Here is a 25,085-nt window from a genome sequence, read left to right on the forward strand (position 1 = left end):
TATATCCAGTATAGAGTAACGCTATGCCTCAGAGTTTAGGTTACAATTTACATCAATTTCTAGATCCATTATAGCCTAACGTTACAACTCAGAGTTTAGGTTACAATTTTACAACAACAACAAAAAAAGAAGAAAATAAAGCAAAATTAGAACAAGACAGCTACAGGTTTCTTTCATCAAATGAATTTGCCAATAGAGAATTGGCTGCTGCGTTTACTAGTCTCTCACACACAGGGTACTGTTACAGATCTACAGGTCTGCTTCAGTTACAACATTTTTCATATGGTCTCTTCGATGTCTACACAGTACACACTTCTCCACATACTCTGCACAGCAGAACTGTGAGAAAGCACCAGAGTGATATGTGCTCTGCGTAACAACCCAATCTAGATGAGCATGAACCCACACACATCACCCAGGGAGGGCAACATAGTGAATACGCAACCGGCTGACGACACATTTATAACACAAGTGTTTGAAAACATTTTCGAAAACAAATCATCCTTTGTGTCTGAATGTTTTTTGGCATTCATAGGAATGTTTGAGCCGGGGCTCATTAACGGAATGACAAGCAGATTCATGATTTGTCTACTGTCCTAGGAATACCTAGGATAGGATAAAGTAATCCTTCTCACCCCCCCCCCCCCTTAAATGATTTAGATGCACTATTGTAAAGTGGCTGTTCCACTGGATGTCATAAGGTGAATTCACCAATTTGTAAGTCGCTCTGGATAAGAGCGTCTGCCAAATGACTTAAATGTAAAATGTTAAATGTCTTGATTGTCTTTGGAATTTAACACTAATACATATTGGTTCAGTCAAAATACAGTGAACCTGTCGGTGTCAATTAATAGTCACACAGTGACTTCAAGGAAGTGTTGAGGTATCAGTTCCCTGTCGGAAATGAGTCAACAGTTTAACCTGAGGGATGTCTTCTTCTTTGGAATCATTTTTAACAAGCAGGAACAGCCCACATTTGATCTGTTCCCCCTTCATTGCAAAGTAGTGTTTTAATCAATTATTTTGTTTCATGTGAATATATTTAGTATAGTTTTATCTAAAAAGGATGACTTATTAAATGTTTTAAAATCAGTATTTAAAAAAAAAATGAAATTCACTAAGGAGGATGGTCCTCCACTTCCACCTCTGAGGAGCCCCGACTGGTCTTATCCTTTGGAATAATTTGTATCATGGAGGAACAGCCTACACTTTCTCAGTTCTTCCTGTGTCAATAAACAATCACCTGGAGAGAGATGTCTAAAGAGCTTCTGGCTGGGCCTTGGCCCTGGCTTGCTTAGAAGCCCTAGACTCACCTGTAACAACACGCACAGGGGAGTGCCATAGTTGAGGATGAATGAAGCATTGTCTGTTCTCCTGAATGGCAGTGTTGTCTCCGTGCGCTTGTTTTTCACTGACATCGGAATGTCTCTTCTCGATTTCAGGGAGGGTGCTTATCATTGGACATAATGTGTTTTTTTTGTTGTAAAGATGTTCAGTGTCTGGTTCATGGCCAACCAAAAGTGTCTGGCTTCGTTCACTGCCCTGGTAAAGAACTGCTATCCATTTAGTAATGCTGGTCCTAAAGCGAGGTGTGCAATAGTCAGTCGATACAGTCTTAACCATTAAGTAAGTACTTTTTTTATTGCATAATCAGGCAAGAACATTGAAATTTGGCATTTTATTAGGATCTCCATTAGCTGTTTGCGAAAGCAGCAGCTACTCTTCCTGGGGTCCACACGACACATCACATAGTACAGAACATTAATAGACAAGATCAGCTCAAGGATAGAACTACATAAATAAAAACACGTAGCCTACATATCAATGCATACACACAAACTATCTATGTCAAAGAGGGGAGAGGCATTGTGCCTCGTGAGCTGTTGCTTTATCTGTTTTTTGAAACCAAGTTTTCTGTTCATTTGAGCAATATGAGATGCCAGTTCCATGCAATAAAGGCTCTATATAACACTGTATGCTTTCTTGAAATTGTTCTGGATATGGGGTACTGTGAAAAGACCCCTGGTGGCATGTTTGGTGGAGTAAGTGTGCGTGTCAGAGCTGTGTGTATGCAGAAAATGTGGAATTTTCAACACATTAATGTTTCTTATGCAGTATATAAAAAAAGGAAGTGATGCAGTCAAATATGCCCATCAGAAGTGACTCTCCATAAAAACACTTGGAGCCAACAGAACACACCATTCAGCATATTGCATATTGCCGTATATCACTCAAATCTTACACATAAACCCCATGGGACATTATAAGTGGTGTTAAAACAGTAATAATGTGAGTTTTATATTACAGTAAATACTCATATTACCCACAATACCCACACAAGTCAAAGATTCTAAGTGGTGCGCTTCCCAACGCCCCACGATTTTAGGAAAGGGTCTATCAGACGCCCTCTCTTTCATCACTCCATCAGTAAACCTTCGAGAAATGGAAGCACACGGCAGCACTGCTATGAAGTAGATGTTGTTCATTACACCCTCCGTGGGGAAGGCGGTCATTCGATCTCCGCTCTGCTTGCTTTTAGCTACAACTCCAGCTATCTGTCCTCATCAGGGATTTCAGTTTTCGCTTGGGATGTTCTCATGTAGCCGGGTTAAAACAGAATGAACACTGTGCTCACCAGTGAAACAATGGTGAGTGAAATATTCAGTCAAGTTTAACCAGGCTAGCTCTGATGCTGCCCACCGTCCCAATGCTGATGTTCTTTTGCTGACAGCCAAGAAGTGGAGATGGAAAGTGAGATTGTGAAATAAGCAGCAGTCCCCAGTAGAACAGTGGGCAGAACTGGGGTTTTGCTTGTGTAGCCCTCACAGATCAACTTTGAGTTGAGTTTACCTGAACTGAACTGCTGAGAGTTTATCAGTTGGAGTAAGAAGGAGGGAATAAAGGGAGGGAAAGAGTTTTAACATGGGTGTTGTGAGTGTTACATGAACATGACAGCATTCACAGATTGACACACACACACACACACACACACACACACACACACACACACACACACACACACACACACACACACACACACACACACACACACACACACACACACACACACACACACACACACACACACACACACACACACACAAAATGGGTTTTCTGAAAAACACCAACAACATACTGGTTACCTGTTTAAAATGTTCAAGTCAGTTGGCATGAAAGTCTATCCCCTGCATAAATGCCACTGCAGCTCAGAGTATGGCAATATATTCAAGATGGGTCTGATCCCGATTTAGGAATGTATGCCTTTTCTACAAACGTCATTCAAATGCACTTCTCAGTATTTGGTATTCAGACTTATCTCATTCAGTTGCATAACACGCTCTGTTGGTGTACAAGGTACCTTGTGAACTCTGAATAAATTTCACTCAACAGCTAAAAACCTCCCACTTGCTGGCCAACACATTTTCTCATGGAGTTTTCATTCAATTTGGTTTTCAGAACATTTATCTTGAGTCATCCCTTTAAATACGATGCACCTTTAATTAGAATTTTGCCGACAGACTCAATAGAATATATGGAGAGAACAGTTTCAGAATATTGGGATAAATGAAAGAAAGCCATCTAAATACTGTGTATGCATATCCAGCTCCATTTCAGCACCAACTGTCAGATTTCAAAATATCCTGACCTTGTAGATTATTTAGGCACATTTTAGATTTAGGAAAATATGTATTTTATTTTACCAGGGAAGTCAGTTGAGAACAAATTCTTATTTACAATGACAGCCTACCCCAGCCAAACCCTAATGACGCTGGGCCATTTGTGCGCCGCCCTATGGGACTTCCAATTACAGCAGGTTGTGATACAGCCTGGAATTGAACCAGGGTCTGTAGTGACACCTCTATTACTGAGATGCAGTGTCTTAGAACGCTGCGCCAAACGCTGTGCCAATCGGGTTCTATAGACAGAAACTAAAACAGGAAATGCCCGTGCTCAGGTCTGTTCAATGTTGGTCCGACCAATCTGATTCCACACTTCAAGATTGCTTCGATCATGTGGACTCGGATATGTTCCGGATAGCATCGAACAACAACATTGATGTATATGCTGATCCGGTGAGCGAGTTTATTAGCAAGTGCATTGGTGATGTTGTACCCACGGCGAATATTAAAACCTTCCCCAACCAGAAACCGTGGATTGATGGCAGCATTCGTACAAAACTGAAAGCGCGAACCACTGCTTTTAATCAGGGATAGGCAACCGGAAACATGACCGAATACAAACAGTGTAGCTATTCCCTTCGCAAACAATCAAACAAGCTAAGCGTCAGTATAGAGACAAAGTAGAGTTGCAATTCAACGGCTCAGACACGAGAGGTATGTGTCAGGGTCTACAGTCAATCACGGACTACAAAAAGAAAACCAGCCCCGTCGCGGACCACGATGTCTTGCTCCCAAATCAACTAAACAGCTTCTTTGCTCGCTTTGAGGACAATACAGTGCCACCGACACGGCCCGCTACCAAAAGCTGCGTGCTCTCCTTCACCGCAGCCAACTTGAGTAAAACATTTAAATGTGTTAAACCTCGCAAGGCTGCCGGACCAGATGGCATCCCTAGCCGCGTCCTCAGAGCATGCGCAGACCAGCTGGCTGGTGTGTTTACGGACATATTCAATCAATCCCTATCCCAGTCTGCTGTTCCCACATGCTTCAAGAGGGCCACCATTGTTCCTGTTCCCAAGAAAGCTAAGGTAACTGAGCTAAACTTCCGTCATCAGGAAGTGCTTTGAGAGACTAGTCAAGGATCCTATCACCTCTACCCTACCTGACACCCTAGACTCACTCCAATTTGCTTACCACCCCAATAGGTCCACAGACGACGCAATCACAATCACACTGCACAGTGCCCTAACCCATCTGGACAAGAGTAATACCTATGTAAGAATGCTGTTCATCGACTACAGCTCAGCATTTTACACCATAGTACCCTCCAAACTTGTCATTAAGTTCGAGACCCTGGGTCTCGACCCAGCCCTGTGCAACTGGGTCCTGGACTTTCTGACGAGACGCCCCCAGGTGGTGAGGGTAGGAAACAACATGTCCACCCCGCTGATCCTCAACACTGGGGCCCCACAAGGGTGCGTTCTCAGCCCTCTCCTGTACTCACGGTTCACCCATGACTGCGTGGCCATGCACGCCTCCAACTCAATCATCAAGTTTTCAGACGACACTACAGAGGTAGGCTTGATTATCAACAACGGCGGGATGGCCTACAGGGAGGAGCTGAGGGCCCTCGGAATGTGATGTCAGGAAAATAACCTCACACTCACACTCAACGTCAACAAAAACAAAGGAGATGATCGTGGACTTCAGGAAACAGCAGAGAGAGCACCCCCCCATCCACATTGACGGGACAGTAGTGGAGAAGGTGGAAAGTTTTAAGTTCCTTGACGTACACATCACGCACAAACTGAAATGGTCCACCCACACAGATAGCGTGGTGAAAACGGCGCAACAGCACCTCTTCAACCTCAGGAGGCTGAAGAAATTTGGCTTGTCACCAAAAGCACTCACAAACTTTTACAGATGCACAATCGAGAGCATGCTGTCGGGGCTGTATCACCACCTGGTACGGCAACTGCTCCGTCCACAACCGTAAGGCTCTCCAGAGGGTAGTGAGGTCTGCACAATGCATCACCGTGGGCAAACTACCTGCCCTCCAGAACACCTACACCAAAAAGATCATCAATGACAGCAACCACCCGTTGTTCAACAACCACCCGCATGTTCATCCCACTATCATCCAGAAGGCGAGGTCAGTACAGGTGCATCAAAGCTGGGACAGAGAGACTGAAAAACAGCTTCTATCTCAAGGCCATCAGACTGTTGAACAACCATCACTAACAGGGGCTGCTGCAACATACTGACTCAAATCTCTAACCACTTAATAATGAAAAATTGGATGTAATAAATGTTTCACTAGTCACTTTAAACAATGCCACTTTATATAATGTTTACATACCCTACATTACTCATCTCATATGTATATACTGTACTCTATACCATCTACTACATATTGCCTATGCTGTTCTGCCATCGCTCATCCATATATTTATATGTGCATATTCTTATTCATTCCTTTACACTTGTGTGTATAAGGTAGTTGTTGTGTTAGATTACTTGTTAGATATTACTGCATGGTCGCAACTAGAAGCACAAGCATTTCGCTACACTCGCATTAACATCTGCTAACCATGTGTATGTGACCAATAACGTTTGATTTGAATAAAAAAATACAGTGGTTTGATTCATCGTTAAAGTTGTCATATTCAAGTTCAATCCATGAAAAATTAGAAGGTGTAAAAAAGTGTTCAATAGCAGTAGAACAATAATCCTGTAAATGAATTAATTCTCACTAATCATGGAACTGTATGACAGCAGTCCAGTGGTGGTGAACCGTGCGCCAGGCTCCAGGTTCAACCTGCTACGTGTGGTCTGAGTTCTATAATGATTCAAATAGGCTACGTGATCCACTATTGCTAGCGACCCTCAGGAACAATTTACAAGGACGTGATAGAGGAAAGAAAGGTAAATGGAATGATGCAAAAATAAATGTATGTGGATATTACTGACGGTGGCTAATATTTAACATGAAACAAATTGTAAAATTAAACAGAGATCGGCCCAGGCATATAATGAACACATTATAAAGCGCATGCATCACCTCGACAGGTTCAGTGCTACAGAAACCTATAGCTTGGATCTCCACATTTCATCCACACAAATTACGAGAGCACTAATATACCTAGCTCTTATCAATATAGATGATAAATCACAGTGCATGGAGAGCACAGGAGGTTAGTGCCACGTTAATTGGGGAGGATATGCTTGTTGTCGTGTCTTTGGCATCATAACCTGAAGATGAATCTTTATCAAAAATAATCTGTAATTATTATTACGTGATTAAACTACTTAATCACGTAACTGTAATTAACTAGGAAGTCGTAGCACCAAGGAATATATTCAGATTTAAAAGCTAGAATTTCCCTAATATGTCTTTCAGATATTTTAATATCTGATCACTTAGTCTTCTGATTAATGAATTATTCTTTACCTCACGTTAGTCTCATTCCAAATGTCGCAAATTGTTGGTTATCTGCACAAACCCAGTCTTCACCATGAGTCATCCATACATAAATTGTCTTAAAATAATTTATTTACTAACTAAGTACTCACAGAAATGCATAACAAACAGTAGATATGGTTACAAAGAAATGATAGGGGAATGTGCCCTTGTGGGCTAAACCGACACGGTGGCTTGTTAGACAGAGGGACTGATAAGGGCGCGAAAGATAAGAGACACTACAAAGTTGATAATTATAACAATTGAAATGCTAATCCTTTCCACATGAACGCTCACTCATTCGGGAATAATTGCAATCAATATATATATTTACGCTCAGTGTGTCGTCGGGATCTCTGTTGAAAAGTTTGTTTCTGTTTGAGAGTTTGTCCGCCCCCTCTCTCTCTCTCTCCCTCTCCCTCGGTTAGACTGGATAGTTCAGAGTAACATTCATTCATGTCGTTATAGAATACATGTTTCGGCGGTTGTCGGTCTTCATGTTCAATGATACCGAATTCCTAGCTGCAGACTAGTAATTAATATCAAAGACTTGTTCTTATTCAGTCGGTATCGATAGTCTAAGAGTTTAACCACGTGGGATGGTTAAAAGATTCAGCAATCTACTCAAGCCTTATTTCCCTCTGTGATGAGGTACTGGTCTCGTCTCAACCTTAGCTCTCTCGTAATTGAGGTAAGCTCGGTCTGAAGTGGGAAAACCCAGGTGGGGGTTTTATTCGGAACATAGAAAAGGGCTGTCCCATGACACCAGGTCCTGTCTGTGCTCCTGGGGGCGTGCCAATGACTTAGTGAAACTTTAAACAGAAATACAATTCTCTCACATTAACATCATTACATGGCATTACATCATTTCACAAATAGTTTCATCTTTACTCATTCATTTTATACAACAATTAAATGATGCCATAAAGAGCCGTTGTGTTGAAATGCCTGATGTTTATTTACAGTGAGAATCGCAGAATGGTGAACTTAACTAAACGACGGAGAGTTTTGACTGTGTGATATTAGATTGCTTCTTGTGTAAATATTTTCTGTCTGGATTTTAATGATTTTGTATTTCTATTGTATAAACAGCGTTATGGTAATGTAGCCATATTGTCTCTCATGAGTTTCACAAAATTGTACCAAACGGACCAGGTCGTAGCTGGATTTTTCACCAATCTTTTATACCTTCTCCGGAATATAAATATTGTTCGGAACTTCAGTTCTGTGAGGTGGAAGAATTTCCTTTGTTCTCTTCTGTGAAAATTCACTCTCTCTCTATACTCTGGCCATGAGGAGAGGATCTCCTCTAGGAATTTCTGACCTCTCTGACCACAGCAGCCTGGGTGTAGGAGACAGAGATAGGGGGATTGTGCAGAGGGAGGGGGAATAGTGCTCGCTGTACCCAAAGAGGGCAACGTCATGACATCGTGTTAATGACTGGTGTGGAACGGTATCAAATACATGAGTTTCATTTGTTTGATGCCATTCCATTCGCTCTCTCCAGAAATGATTACAAGTCTTCCTTACCTCAGCAGCCTCCACTGATGGAGAATGGTGTTATTTACAGTATATCGGGAAAATAAAGTAGATGCCTTTTCCAAGCTGAGGCCTATTCATGTGTTTTCAATAGTGTGTATACATGATTAAGGGCTTGACATAATGCTGCCCATTCTGAATCCAATTCCCACCTATTTACCGAATATCACGACCTAACCCGTTATCCATGACGCGGCGCTGCTAAGCGACGTCAAGATCTGCATCTGTCAAACTGTTTGCTAAGTGAAGTCAAGATCCACATCTGTCAAGCTGTTTGCTAAGTGACGTCAAGATCCACATCTGTCAAGCTGTTCACGGTTCATACATATTAAACCATAGTTTACTGGGCTGTAGGAAAGAACTGTGACTGATTGGAGCCTAAACCGTTTGCCAAGCGCCCAACCTGACTCCATGCCGCTCTCTATCAGTGAAGGATAGGAGGAGAAAGGGAGGGAGGAGGAAGAGGGGGGGGGGGTGAGGAGGAGGAGGAAGAAGAGGCAGAGAAGAGTAGCTACCACTTGGCTTCATGCTTCTTCTTCTTCTAATTCTTGCATTGATTAATTGTATCATGGTGCACAGGTGTCTTGAAAGTTATGGTTTTAAATCGTGATCAATATGCACAATGAGCAAGTGTTGTTTTGTTTTTTTTTTCTGTGATGACTTCTCTGACAGCTTGATGAGAGATAATAAAAGAGATAATAAAAGACAGTTTGTGTTTGTCAGAGCTGCGTTTACTTTAGATACAACCTGATATGTGATCGACAGGTTGGAAAGGAAAACGCTCGACAGGTTTCAGGGCTGTTATATTAGGCTCTTTGTTGAGTCGGTTGTTTAGTCTTTTGACGTGTTCTTGGGAAACATACAGCAGCTACAGAGGTGCGCTTCTGACTATATGTAGACAACCCTCTGCACATAATGCCCAGCAGACGTTTTTATTTCAAAAATGTTTTGGAACTCAGTCGGGGTCTGAACTTACTGTTAACCCTTATGCTTTTCTGAAAAATAATTCCATCCATTGTGGTATGGGACAGTTTGACTGTTTAACAGTTTAAAACACAACTCAAGACAGTCAAAGAATCATGTAAAAACAGCCAAAACTTTATTTTGTCTTGTCAGACCTTTCAGAAAGAAGAAATACAAGAACATTTGATTTCAAAAACTTCATATTTAAGAATTATTTGTTAAACATATTTCCTTTCTCACAAACAAGCATTTTCTGTTGGAGCTAATTTTTGAGTGTTCGTGTCAGAGATCTGCTGCTCTCACACTGAGAAGGAGAGGCTTTGAAAAGCTCCTTTTTACCCAAATATAATTATAAAAGTGCAACCAGAAACAGTCAAAACAAAATACATCAAAGACACTTGTTTATTTTGGACCTGAGCAAATATCTATACCATCTTTGTGTACAAAATCTACACATACTTTCTACAACACATAAGTGTGTCCACATTTTGAAGTTAGGTTCATGACCCTAAATTGAGGAAAAGTAATAATTTCATGGAGAAAAAGAGAGGTTACCTAGTGTTTTAGACCACTCAAAAGTGGAAATGAGTCAAATTGACCCGCAGCATAATCGGAGGGTTAAGAGTTAGAATAGTAGAATGTAAAAGGTTGTGCATCAGTAGTTTTTCACTTGTTATTTCAGTCACTGACTGTAACTCAATTCGCCCATGTGTCATACTTTTTTTTTAGATTGCTAAGTAAGGTGGTCTAGCTAGCAATCTAAACCTTGTGCTAATCATGGCTAAATGACTGACCGGGCATGCAGGGCATGTGCACAGGAGACCTGAGCAATTATGTATTTAAACCCTGGATGGCTGATGCTTTGTATTGGCCAATGAGAGGCTTTGAAGCACCATTCAGCCATATTGGCATATTAATTTTTATGGGGGGAGTAACATTAATACTTTGTAAAAATGATGCTTTAAGGAAAATGTTTTTATATACTTTTTAATTTTAAATGTTTATGTTTAGCTCAAATAATCTAATTTCAAAGTATGCATTAAGGCTGGGATGGGCAACTGGTGGCCGGCCCCGCTGGGATGGGAAACTGGTGGCCGCCCCCGCTGGGATGGGAAACTGGTGGCCGCCCCCGCTGGGATGGGCAACTGGTGGCCGCCCCCGCTGGGATGGGAAACTGGTGGCCGGCCCCGCTGGGATGGGAAACTGGTGGCCGGCCCCACTGGGATGGGAAACTGGTGGCCGGCACCGCTGACCCCCTTTTGAAGGACCTCGGATCAATTCTTTGCATCAGCAGTTTTTCTCTTGTCACTGATAGTCAGTTAATTAACCCATGTCAGATAAAATGTTTTAGATTGCTACATTAGCTAAGCAGCCAGCTTTCTAAAATTGTAGTCGAACAACCGGTTGAGGGGCCCCCATTGATTTTGATAGTCAGTCTTACTCAGATATTATGTTGAAGTTTTAAAGCAAGTGCTTTAAAACCTGAAAACATTTCTCTCCGTCTCATTGCAAAATTAGTAGAATTCCAATCTTCTCTCGTCCCCATGTAAAAATGTGTAGAATTGCAGCCACTTGCTTTAAAACTTCAACATTTTATCTACACTTCATTGCAATATGTGTAGAATTGTACCTAATTAACTACAAGAAAGGATCTCCAGTGTCAAGATGGGGATATTAAAATGTTTCTCTCTCAGTGTGGGAGGAGCAGCTGTGGCCCCACCTACATCAAAGTTGCACATACTTGCATTAAGGTGTCTGTAACAGAACAAATGTAGACATTTATAAATGTATTTCTATTGCTTCCAAAATATATTTTACAATGGATGGGGGAGTGCCAAGATGGAGGAACGGTGGCTTCAATACAACGGTAGGGGAGTACCAAGGTGGAGGAACGGTGGCTTCAGTACAACGGTGGGAGTGTACCAAGATGGAGGAACGGTGGCTTCAACACAGTGGTAGGGGAGTACCAAGATGGAGGAACGGTGGCTTCAGTACAACGGTGGGAGAGTACCAAGATGGAGGAACGGTGGCTTCAACACAATGGTAGGGGAGTACCAAGGTGGAGGAACGGTGGCTTCAGTACAACGGTGAGAGAGTACCAAGATGGAGGAACGGTGGCTTCAGTACAATGGTAGGGGAGTACCATGGTGGAGGAACGGTGGCTTCAATACAACGGTGGGAGAGTACCAAGATGGAGGAACGGTGGCTTCAGTACAACGGTGGGAGAGTACCAAGATGGAGGAACGGTGGCTTCAGTACAACGGTGGGGGAGTACCAAGATGGAGGAACGGTGGCTTCAAAACAACGGTAGGGGAGTACCAAGATGGAGGAACGGTGGCTTCAGTACAACGGTGGGAGAGTACCAAGATGGAGGAACGGTGGCTTCAGTACAACGGTGGGAGAGTACCAAGATGGAGGAACGGTGGCTTCAGTACAACGGTGGGGGAGTACCAAGATGGAGGAACGGTGGCTTCAGTACAACGGTGGGAGAGTACCAAGATGGAGGAACGGTGGCTTCAGTACAACGGTGGGGGAGTACCAAGATGGTGGAACGGTGGCTTCAAAACAGCGCCCTGTCAGTCATTTAGTGTATATATAAATAATTGGTCCTGGCCTCTTGGAGCTAACTGGTTGGAGATTTGAGAACGCATCTCCATTCCCTCTTTTGTCCACTAGGTGGCCTCATACAACAGCAAATGCAGTGGTCCTATACTACTGGCATTTTGGGAAATGATGTCCACTATCTCAATCAAAAGCTATTAAGCACATTAGTAGAGTTTCAGCCCATCTGATGGGTGGATGCGTTTGTTTTCCTCTAATGTTGGTTGGCCAACGCAAAATAATATAACACTGTCATTCAACTCAAGTTGTGTTCCATCAGAATAACTATGCCGCACACAGAGGACTGCTGAAGGGAGAACAGCTCATTTGATTTATTTCACCTTTATTTAACCAGGTAGGCTAGTTGAGAACAAGTTCTCATTTACAACTGTGACCTGCCCAAGATAAAGCACAGCAGTTCGAGACATACAACAACACAGTTACACATGGAATAAACAAACATACAGTCAATAACACAGTAGAAAAAAGAAAAGTCTATATACAGTGAGTGCAAATGAGGTAAGATAAGGGCGGTAGGGCAATAAATAGCCCATGGTGGCGAAGTAATTACAATATAGCAATTAGACACTGGAATGGTAGATGTGCAGAAGATGAATGTGCAAATAGAGACACTGGGGTGGATAATAATGGTCGGAACGGCGCAAATGGAATGGAATCAAACACCTGGATATCATGTGTTTTATGTATTTGATACCATTCCTAGATCTCCACTCCAGTCATTACCACAAGCCCATTCTCCCCACCAACATCCTGTGATGCTGTACATGTATGTTTACCATCATCTCAACCATACCCTAACAGGAAAAAAAACATGATTTCGCATGTGGAAATCACCTCATTTCACATGACATTTCACATGTGTTTTTGGATCACTTTATATGTGCAATTTTTTTCATGTGTAGTTGTTATCATGTTATCACATGTTTCTTTACATGTTGCCCCATAACTTCACATGTAATCGCATCAAAAAAACAAACATATGTTTTTGGAAAAATTCACATGCAATCATGTTAAATTCATGTGGTTTTTCCATCTGGCGTTTCACCTTCAGAGAGAAAAGCATGCTACACGAAAAAGGGACAGCTAAACCAAGACGAGATTGTTTCAAAGAAGATGTTTGGGGCATTTGCTTCATCACCTTCTGATAGATGCTTCTATATTTGTACAGTTTGATTGATTAATTCCCATTCGGAGCTGTCATTCTCTCTCAGTCTGGTCTCTTGTGATCTCACTCATGATGACACAATGAACGCGAGACAATGACCTGAACGCGAGACAATGACCTGGCGAAATTTATGAAGATGTATAGAGTTCAGAATGAGGTTGGGGGTTTGCAGTGTCATAGATCGAGTGCCTATCCACTGACTTCACAGAGATAAACACCAGTAAACTCGGTGGAAGAAATTACTCAAGAGTCTCGGAAGACATTCAGGAAAAGGACATGGTTACCATGTTATCACAAAGCAACATACTTGTACAGTGAGAAATCATATTTCTCCTCTCAAAGAAAATCTATGTGGAGATACCACTGTTGTTATATTAATTTTTAAAAGCATTTCACCACCCACTGTTCATGCATTGTTAACCATATTAGTGTTTCCCAAACCTCCACTCTGGGACCCCAAGACATTCCACTCCCTAGTTCGGTGATGGTTCAAGATTGACATACTCGGTTTACAACGGATGTCCTAAAATGTATACCGTAGTCAAGCATGATCAAAAGCACATCCTTAGGGCGCAGGACCAACAAAAACACACATAATCTCCACCACGTACCTATATTCAGATTTTTTTAAGGACATTATGAGGGTTTTTAAAGGTACGGGGAGGACATTATGAGGGTTTTTAAAGGTACGGTGAGGACATTATGAGGGTTTTTAAAGGTACTGGGAGGACATTATGAGGGTTTTTAAAGGTACGGGGAGGACATTATGAGGGTTTTTAAAGGTACTGGGAGGACATTATGAGGGTTTTTAAAGGTACGGGGAGGACATTATGAGGGTTTTTAAAGGTACTGGGAGGACATTATGAGGGTTTTTAAAGGTACGGGGAGGACATTATGAGGGTTTTTAAGGGTACGGGGAGGACATTATGAGGGTTTTTAAAGGTACGGTGAGGACATTATGAGGGTTTTTAAAGGTACGGGGAGGACATTATGAGGGTTTTTAAAGGTACGGGGAGGACATTATGAGGGTTTTTAAAGGTACTGGGAGGACATTATGAGGGTTTTTAAAGGTACGGGGAGGACATTATGAGGGTTTTTAAAGGTACTGGGAGGACATTATGAGGGTTTTTAAAGGTACGGGGAGGACATTATGAGGGTTTTTAAAGGTACGGGGAGGACATTATGAGGGTTTTTAAAGGTACGGGGAGGACATTATGAGGTTTTTTAAAGGTACTGGGAGGACAATATGAGGGTTTTTAAAGGTACGGTGAGGACATTATGAGGGTTTTTAGAGGTACATGTCACGTTCTGATCTTTATTTCCTTTGTTTTGTATTTATTTAGTATGGTCAGGGCGTGAGTTGGGGTGGGCAGTCTGTGTTTGTTTTTCTATGATTTTGGGGATTTGTATGTTTCGGCCAAGTATGGTTCTCAATCAGAGGCAGGTGTCATTAGTTTTCTCTGATTGATAATCATACTTAGGTAGCCTGGGTTTCACTGTTTTTTTGTGGGTGATTGTCTATGTTAGTTGCTTGTGTCAGCACAGGTCTCATTTATAGCTTCACGGTCGTTATTTGTTTATTGTTTTTGTATAGTTTGTATTCAGTGTTCAGGTATTTCTTTTATTAAATATTCATCATGAACACATACCACGCCGCATTTTGGTCCTCCAATCCTTCTCGCCTCTCCACTTCAGATGAAGAGGAGGACGACCGTGACAGTACTGGGAGGACAATATGAGGGTTTTTAAAGGTACGGGGAGGACAATATGAGGGTTTTTAAAGGTACTGGGAGGACAATATGAGGGTTTTTAAAGGTACTGGGAGGACAATATGAGGGTTTTTAAAGGTACTGGGAGGACAATATGAGGGTTTTTAAAGGTACTGGGAGGACAATATGAGGGTTTTTAAAGGTACTGGGAGGACAATATGAGGGTTTTTAAAGGTACTGGGAGGACAATATGAGGGTTTTTAAAGGTACTGGGAGGACAATATGAGGGTTTTTAAAGGTACTGGGAGGACAATATGAGGGTTTTTAAAGGTACTGGGAGGACAATATGAGGGTTTTTAAAGGTACTGGGAGGACAATATGAGGGTTTTTAAAGGTACTGGGAGGACAATATGAGAGTTTTTGAAGGTGATGTGGAGCAGTTTATGAGGATTTTTAAAGATGCATGGAGGAGATTATGAGGGTTTTTAATGGTAATTGAGGGAGATTATGAGTGTTCGGGCTATACTTCTTCTATACTAAAATGGACAGCTGACCAGTGTAATGGTGATCTATGGACCAACATCCTACTGTATTAATGAGATCCATGTCTTATCGACCAACATCCTACTGTAATGGTGATCTATGTCCTATGGACCAACATCCTACTGTATTGGTGATCTATGTCCTATGGACCAACATCCTACTGTAATGGTGATCTATGTCCTATGGACCAACATCCTACTGTATTGGTGAGATCTATGTCCTATGGACCAACATCCTACTGTATTGGTGAGATCTATGTCCTATGGACCAACATCCTACTGTATTGGTGAGATCTATGTCCTATGGACCAACATCCTACTGTATTGGTGATCTATATCCTATGGACCAACATCCTACTGTAATGGTGATCTATGTCCTATGGACCAACATCCTACTGTATTGGTGAGATCTATGTCCTATGGACCAGCATCCTACTGTATTGGTGAGATCTATGTCCTATGGACCAACATCCTACTGTATTGGTGAGATCTATGTCCTATGGACCAACATCCGACTGTAATGGTGATCTATGTCCTATGGACCAACATCCTACTGTATTGGTGAAATCTATGTCCTATGGACCAACATCCGACTGTATTGGTGAGATCTATGACCTATGGACCAACATCCGACTGTAATGGTGAGATCTATGTCCTATGGACCAACATCCTACTGTAATGGTGATCTATGTCCTATGGACCAACATCCTACTGTATTGGTGAGATCTATGTCCTATGGACCAGCATCCTACTGTATTGGTGAGATCTATGTCCTATGGACCAACATCCTACTGTATTGGTGAGATCTATGTCCTATGGACCAACATCCGACTGTAATGGTGATCTATGTCCTATGGACCAACATCCTACTGTATTGGTGAAATCTATGCCCTATGGACCAACATCCGACTGTATTGGTGAGATCTATGACCTATGGACCAACATCCGACTGTAATGGTGAGATCTATGTCCTATGGACCAACATCCTACTGTATTGGTGAGATCTATGTCTTATGGACCAACATCCGACTGTATTGGTGAGATCTATGATCTATGGACCAACATCCGACTGTATTGGTGAGATCTATGTCCTATGGACCAACATCCGACTGTATTGGTGAGATCTATGTCTTATGGACCAACATCCGACTGTATTGGTGAGATCTATGACCTATGGACCAACATCCGACTGTATTGGTGAGATCTATGTCCTATGGACCAACATCCGACTGTATTGGTGAGATCTATGTCCTATGGACCAACATCCGACTGTATTGGTGAGATCTATGACCTATGGACCAACATCCGACTGTATTGGTGAGATCTATGTCCTATGGACCAGCATCCTACTGTATTGGTGAGATCTATGTCTTATGGACCAACATCCGACTGTATTGGTGAGATCTATGATCTATGGACCAACATCCGACTGTATTGGTGAGATCTATGTCCTATGGACCAACATCCGACTGTATTGGTGAGATCTATGACCTATGGACCAACATCCGACTGTATTGGTGAGATCTATGTCCTATGGACCAACATCCGACTGTATTGGTGAGATCTATGTCCTATGGACCAACATCCTACTGTAATGGTGATCTATGTCCTATGGACCAACATCCGACTGTATTGGTGAGATCTATGTCCTATGGACCAACATCCGACTGTATTGGTGAGATCTATGACCTATGGACCAACATCCGACTGTATTGGTGAGATCTATGTCCTATGGACCAACATCCGACTGTATTGGTGAGATCTATGTCCTATGGACCAACATCCGACTGTATTGGTGAGATCTATGACCTATGGACCAACATCCGACTGTATTGGTGAGATCTATGTCCTATGGACCAACATCCGACTGTATTGGTGAGATCTATGTCCTATGGACCAACATCCTACTGTATTGGTGAGATCTATGTCCTATGGACCAACATCCGACTGTATTAATGAGATCCATGTCCTATGGACCAACATCCTACTGTATTGGTGAGATCTATGTCCTATGGACCAACATCCGACTGTATTAATGAGATCCATGTCTTATCGACCAACATCCCACTGTATTGATGAGATCTATGCCTTATCGACCAACATCCCACTGTATTTATGAAATCTATGTCCTATGAACCAAAATCCTGTTGTATTTGTAAGATCTATGTTCTATAAAACAACATCCTACTCTATTGGTGAGATCTACAGTTGAAGTCGGATTTTTACATACACTTAGGTTGGAGTCATTAAAACTCATTGTTCAACCACTCAGTTGTGCACTGGGGCCTCCCACTCCTCTTTTTATTCTGGTTAAAGACCATTTGCGCTGTTCTGTGAAGGGAGAAGTACACGGCGTTGTTTCAGTTTCTTGGAAGTTTCTCGCATGGAATTTCTCTGTAAAAAAAATAGACTGACGAGTTTCAAAAGAAAGTCCTTTGTTTCTGGCCATTTTGAGCCTGTAATTGAACCCACAAATGCTGATGCTCCATATACTCAACTAGTTTAAAGAACAGCAGTTGTATTGCTTCATTAATCAGAACAACAGTTTTCAGCTGTGCTAACATAATTGCAAAAGTGTTTTCTAATGATCAATTAGCCTTTAAAAATTATAACCTTGGATTAGTTAACACAACGTGCCATTGGAACACAGGAGTGATGGTTGCTGATAATGGGCCTCTGTACACCTATGTACAGTAGTTTTTTTTTTATATTCCATTAAAAATCAGCCATTGTAACGGCTGTCGTTGGTGGAAGAAGGTGAGGACCAAGATGCAGAGTGGTAAATGCTCATGATTTTTAATAATAATCAAAACTGAACACTGAATAACAAAACAACAAAAAAACAACAGAAACAGTTCTGTCTGGTGCAAACACACAAAGACTGAAAACAAAGGAACTAAGGTCAGAACGTGACAGTACACCCCCCCCTCCCAAAGGTGCGGACTCCGGCTGCAAAACCTGAACCTATAGGGGAGGGTCTGGGTGGGTGTCTGTCCACAGTGGCGGCTCTGGCGCGGGACGTGGACCCCACTCCACCATAGTCTTTCTCCGCCTCCTTAACCGCCTCCGTGGCCTCTTAAGGGCGGCGACATCACCGCCGACATCGGACAGGGGACCCTAGCCACGGGTCCCGAATGGACAGGATATTTCGGCAGAGCCGTCAGTCAGCTCCTGGATATGTGTTACGGCACTCCTGGAGAGACAGCCTGGTGCGGGGGGCTGCCACTGGAGTGCTGGTGCGTGGAGGTGGCACCGGATAGACCGGACCATGAAGGCGCACTGGAGCTCTTGAGCACCGAGCCTGCCCAACCTTACCTGGTTGAATGCTCCCCGTAGCCAGGCCAATGCGTCGAGGTGGAATAGCCCGCACTGAGCTGTGCTGGCGAACCGGGGACACCATGCGTAAGGCTGGTGCCATGCACACTGGCCCGAGGAGACGCACTGGAGACCAGATGCGCTGAGCCAGCTTCATGGCACCTGGCTCGATGCCCACTCTAGCCCGGCCGATACGAGGCGCTGCAATGTACTGCACCGGGCTATGCACACGCAAACAGTGCGCCTCACGGCATAACACAGTGCCTGCCCGGTCCCCCTGAGTTGGCTCAGAGTGGGCATCATGTGGTCTTCTACCTGACTTAGCCACACCCCCCGTGTGTGTCTCCCCCCCCAAGACATTTTTGGGGCTGCCTCTCGGGCTTCCAGCCGCGCTGCCGTGCTGCCTCCTCATACCGCCGCCTCTTAGCTTTCGCTGCCTCCAGCTCTGCCTTGGGGTGGCGATATTCCCCAGCCTGTGCCCAGTGACCTTTGCCGTCCAGGATCTCCTCCCATGTCCAGGAGTCCTGCGATTCTGGCCACTGCTGCTGCTGCTTGGTCCTTTCTTGCTGGGTGGTTCTGTAACGGCTGTCGACGGTGGAAGAAGATGAGGACCAAGGTGCAGCGTGGTAAGTGCTCATGATTTTTAATAATAATCAAAACTGAACACTGAATAGCAAAACAACAGAAACAACCAAAACAGTTCTGTATGGTGCAAACACACAAAGACGGAAACAAAGGAACTAAGGTCAGAACGTGACAGCCATTTCCAGCTACAATAGTCATTGACAACATTAACAATGTCTACACTGTATTTCTGATCAATTTTATGTTATTTTAATGGACCAAAAATGTGCTTTTCTTTCTTTCAAAAACAAGGAAAATTCTAAGTGACCTCGAACCTTTGAACGGTAGTGTATGTCTATGGACCAACATCCTACTGCATTGGTGAGATTTATGTCCTATGGACCAACATGCTACTGCATTTACTCTTCTTGCATCCAATATTTTATTATCTACAAGACACACAGTTAGCATAGATTTTGTAATAAAACTGTGGCATGCCCATCTAACAACTTTTGGTTCAAAGAGTTATTCTGGACTACCAAGAGAGAGAGTTCTCTAAAACCTTTCCCGGAATGGTAATGGGCAAAACCGCTGCATTCTGGGAATGTTCTTAGACTGCAAATGATTTGCAGTGTTATACAGTTGATATAACAGAAGCACTTGTGAATAAATCGAGCTTCACCATATATGTACACAATCACACTCCAGTAGACAGGGAAATCAGTGTCAGATCCTACTAAAATCTGTCCAATTAGACGCTCAAATTGTTCCCACATTGGAAATTACATGCAAATAGAAGGCCTGTCGGGGACAATGCTAATAACCATTGCTGGGTATACTAATCCGGGCGTTTTATGAAGGGAGGGCTATTATTTCAATTCTGTTCTCTTCTAATCTGCACAATTACAGCTGTGTACACTGGGACTACTCCTCTAATGAGCTGGGGTGGTTGGGTTTGTCAGGCCACTCATTGATCTGTGCCTGATTTTGGATGGCAGTGGAAGCAGCTGTGTTTCCCCACCACACTACATCAGTGACACACTGTAAGCTGGGAGTAAAACAATCCTTACATAAGGCCACGAAAAACCAGTGTGAATCTGTAGAGAAGGCAGCCAGGGAGGGATCTGTTGAACAGTTGATGCAGGGCCAGGGTTATACATTACTGGTCCCTGTACTTGGCAAACGTGTTGAACAATGCAATATAGCATATGTGTTACGGCACTCCCTTAAAGGGACATTGCGCTCAAATCATGCTAAAATGTTTTTTTTCAAGTGTCAAAAGTTGACTAATTTCAAGATTAATTCAAGGTCTCACACCAGTGGTTGTGTATATCAAGCTACAGCTTAATGCTGAATCTACAAAACAGACTTGAGGTCTGTAAACATCAGACAAATGTTGATTTTGGTGTGTAATGTACATTTAATAGAACACAGGGCAGGCAACAAGCATCGCTGTGTGTCTGTGTTGCTACGGGAGATTATAAATTATGAATGCATTGAGCAATGCATAACAAAATGAGGGACACACATATCTAGTTAATCTTACATTGATACAATCATCATGACAGTCATATTTGTCACTGATGACAGGAATATCATATCAGTGTCAGGCGATGTGGAATTATGATGTCACGCCCTGGACATAGAGAGGTTTTTATTCTCTATTTTGGTTAGGCCAGGGTGTGACTAGGTTGGGCATTCTAGTTTCTTTATTTCTATGTTGGTGTGGTTCCCAATCAGAGGCAGCTGTCTATCGTTGTCTCTGATTGGGGATCATATATAAGTTGTCCTTTTTCGTTTGGGTTTTGTGGGTAGTTATTTTCTGTTTTAGTGTCTGCACCTGACAGAACTGTTTTGTTTTTCCACATTGTTATTTTGTTCGAGTGTTTTTTTATGAGTAATAAAGAATCATGAACACTTACCACGCTGAGTTTTGGTCCATGCCTTCCGACGAGAGACGTGACTTATGACTTCATATCTGCCCGCTCAGAATCCATTACAGTGGAATTCTGTTTGTTTTTATGAATGGCATTATGTGTCAGCCACGCAAATAAAACAGCCATTTTTCTCAAGCCAGAGGAGAGGAAATAAAAAGTTAGAATCAAACCCTAATTGAACCACATGGTCCGATACCCATCGGCAATTGACACATACTGCCTTATCCTGATTGATCTGCTTCCTTGGAAAATGGAAGCAGTGCATGTTACCAGATGATTTTCCTTCTCAACCAGATTGGTTTTTTTGGTCATTATCCAAGAACCAGGCTGCCACTGACATGGCCTCACCCAACAACCTCATGTTTATTTCCTCACAACAATTATCCTCAGTGGTGGGAGGTGTGCGTGTGTGTGTTTGTAAGTTGGGGGAGTGGGGAGCATGCTCACACCAGAAAAGAAAACATAGGACATCGTGGCTGTAGACATACTTGAGGGCTAGCGGCTGTTATTCTTTCCCCTTCAACCAAGCAGCAAATCACTCCGGAGCTACTGCTGTTAAAGGCAGCCATTTGGGGTGGACGCTTATCTAGCCGGGTAATCAGAGTGTCTGGAAGCAGAGTGCCTTTCTGTTTCACGACCGATTTGGATGGGGGTCATTGGGTGACTTGCAGCAGTAATTATGGAGAATGGGGGAGAATGCTATAGGTCTATAACTATAGCTACCCTTATGACTATTGTTGTGAGACAGCAGGCCAGACATGCAAAAGCTATTGTTGAAGCCTGGGTTTAATCCAGAGAACCTGTGACAGATGAATTTCGATTGGAATTTTAAAAAATGTGCACATACCAAGTAGCTAACGTGATGAATAGATGTGTTTTTGCCCTACACGCACCCCTTGTAGAAGTTAACTACCCCTTCACATTGTGTGGCTCCAAGAAATCACTCCCAGACCGGAGCTACCTTACTGTACAGCATGTCAACTCATAACTGCCTAACAGTCCTAGCTATATGCATCATCCTAAGTCTGCATTTTGAAGCTTATATTAAAATGACTGAAGTCATAGGAAAGTGTGCTAGTTGCCAGCTTCACAAAAGGTACAATGGGGGGGATTGGGGACGTTAAATATATTGCAAAGGTAAAGCCTAATCATTAACATACATTTTCACACAGTTTACAAGGCAATAACCTTCCCCCAAGAGAGAATTGTGACCTTGTCCACAGCCTGAATCCATTATAGCACGAGAAGGAGCTGCTTTCTGAAAGACAACACTGAGAGAATAGGCCTGTTTCTAAGCCCCTGTTTCTTTCTGATTCAATCTCAATTATATCGGAAGACTAACCTTGGGAGCCCTTTTAACAAAGCCTCCTAATTGCGTACAGCATAAAAGTGGAAAAGAGTTTATGTTCTCAGATCTTCAACCGAAACCTAACATTAGATAAATGGAACCTGAGCATACAAATAACAAATCAAATGGATACTTATTTTATTTAATGAAAAGTTATGCTACACCCAATTCCCCTGTGTGAAAAAGTATTTGACCTTTACACTCAATAACTGGTTGTGCCATCTTTAGCTGCAATGACTTCAACCAAATGCGTCCTGTAGTCGTTGATCAGTCTCTCATGTTGCTGTGGAGGGATTTTTGGCCCACTCTTGCATTCAGAACTGCTTTAACTCATTTCATGTCCTGACACATCTCAATTGGGATTAGGTCTGGACTTTGACTAGGCTATTCCAAAACTTTAAGTTTGGTGCTTTTTAACCATTTTCATGTAGACCTGATTGTGTGTTTTGGATCTGTCAGGTATGAAGATAAGACCCAGATGCAGACCACATCGAATAAACGATAGTTTAATATTCTAACTGGGGCAGGCAATAGACAGGTCAAGGTGCCAGGAGGGAGAGAAAAGACAGACTGGAAAAAGCAGGAGCTGAGACACAAAATGCTGGTTGATTGAACAAACAAGACGAACTGGCAACAGACAAACAGAGAACACAGGTATAAATACACAGGGGATAATGGCGAAGATGTGCGACATCTGGAGGGGGTGGAGACAATCATAAAGACAGGTGAAACAGATTAGGATGTGACAGTATCCCCTCTAGGGGTGCCACCTGTTGCCCTACCTGGGCACATACATGGTTTAGGGGTGCAGGTGGTGGAAGTTGGCAATGAGGGCTGGGTCCAGGATGTCTCTAGCGGGGACCCAGCACCTCTCCTCCGGGCCATAACCATCCCAGTCAACCAGGTACTGGAAACCCCTGCCCCATGGTCGAACACTCAGGAGGTGTCTCACCGTGTACGACGGATGGCCATCGATGACTCGGGGAGGAGGGGTGGGCCTGGAAACAGAAGACAATGGGCTGTGAGACACGGTTTAACACGGGACACATGAAAGGCCAGGCAGCGCAAGGTGGTCTTGTGGTCCTGGTTGGATCGCTCCGACTGACCATTAGACTGGGGGTGGAACCCGGAGGACAGGCAGGCCGATGACCCAATGAGGGTGCAGAATGCCTTCCATCACCGGGACCAGAACTGAGGGCCCTGGTCAGAGACCATGTCCACGGGCAGTCCATGGATCTGGAAGACGTGCTGCGCCATGAGTTGTGCCGTCTCCTTGGCAGAGGGTAACTAAGAGAGAGGAATGAAGTGGGTGGCCTTGGAAAAGCGATCCACTACAGTCAGGATGGCAGTATTTCCATCAGACAGGGGAGACCCGTGATAAAGTCCAGGGAGATGTGAGACCAGGGGAGATGAAGGATGTGCAGAGTTTGTCGGTGAGGCGATGGGAGAAGAAGGTGCAGGAATGCAGCTTAAGGTCCAGGGCAGAATGTTGGGACAGAACAGGCCCCATTCAGACATCCAAAGCATCAGCCTCCACCACAAACTGACTGGAAGGGTCCGGATGAACCAGGATCGGAGCGGTGATGAAGCAGTGTTTAAGGTCCCTGAACGCCCGGTCCGTAGCCGTGGACCACGTGAACTGAACCTTGTTAGAGGTGAGGGCATACAGGGGGGAGGCCAAGGTGCTGTAACCACAGATAAAGCGACGATAAAAGTTGGCGAACCCAGAAAGCATTGCAGTTGGACCCTGGACGTAGGCTGAGGCCAATCCACCACCGCTTTCACCTTCTCCTGATCCATCTTGACGCTCCCAGCAGAGATGATGTAGCCCAGAAAGGGAATGGTGGAGCAATGGAACTCACACTTTTCCTCCTTAAAACCTCTTAGGGATAGTGAGACGCTAGCGTCTCAAGTGGCCAATAGCCTCGGGAAATGAATAGCGCCAAATTCAAATAAAATGCGATAAAACTCAAACTCTCATTAAATCACACATGCAGGGTACTCAATTAAAGCTACACTCGTTGTGAATCCAGCCAACATGTCAGATTTACAAAATGCTTTTCGGCGAAAGCATGAGAAGCTATTATCTGATAGCATGCACCCCCCCTGAATCACCTGAACGAGTTGTAAACAAAATAATTAGCGTAGCCGGCGCTACACAAAACGCTGAAATAAAATATAAAACATGCATTACCTTTGACGAGCTTCTTTGTTGGCACTCCAATATGTCCCATAAACATCACAATTGGTCCTTTTTTTCCGATTAATTCCGTCCATGTATACCCAAAATGTCCATTTATA

This window comes from Oncorhynchus masou, chromosome 21 (genome assembly GCF_036934945.1).
Source record: "Oncorhynchus masou masou isolate Uvic2021 chromosome 21, UVic_Omas_1.1, whole genome shotgun sequence".
Lineage (NCBI taxonomy): Eukaryota > Metazoa > Chordata > Actinopteri > Salmoniformes > Salmonidae > Oncorhynchus > Oncorhynchus masou.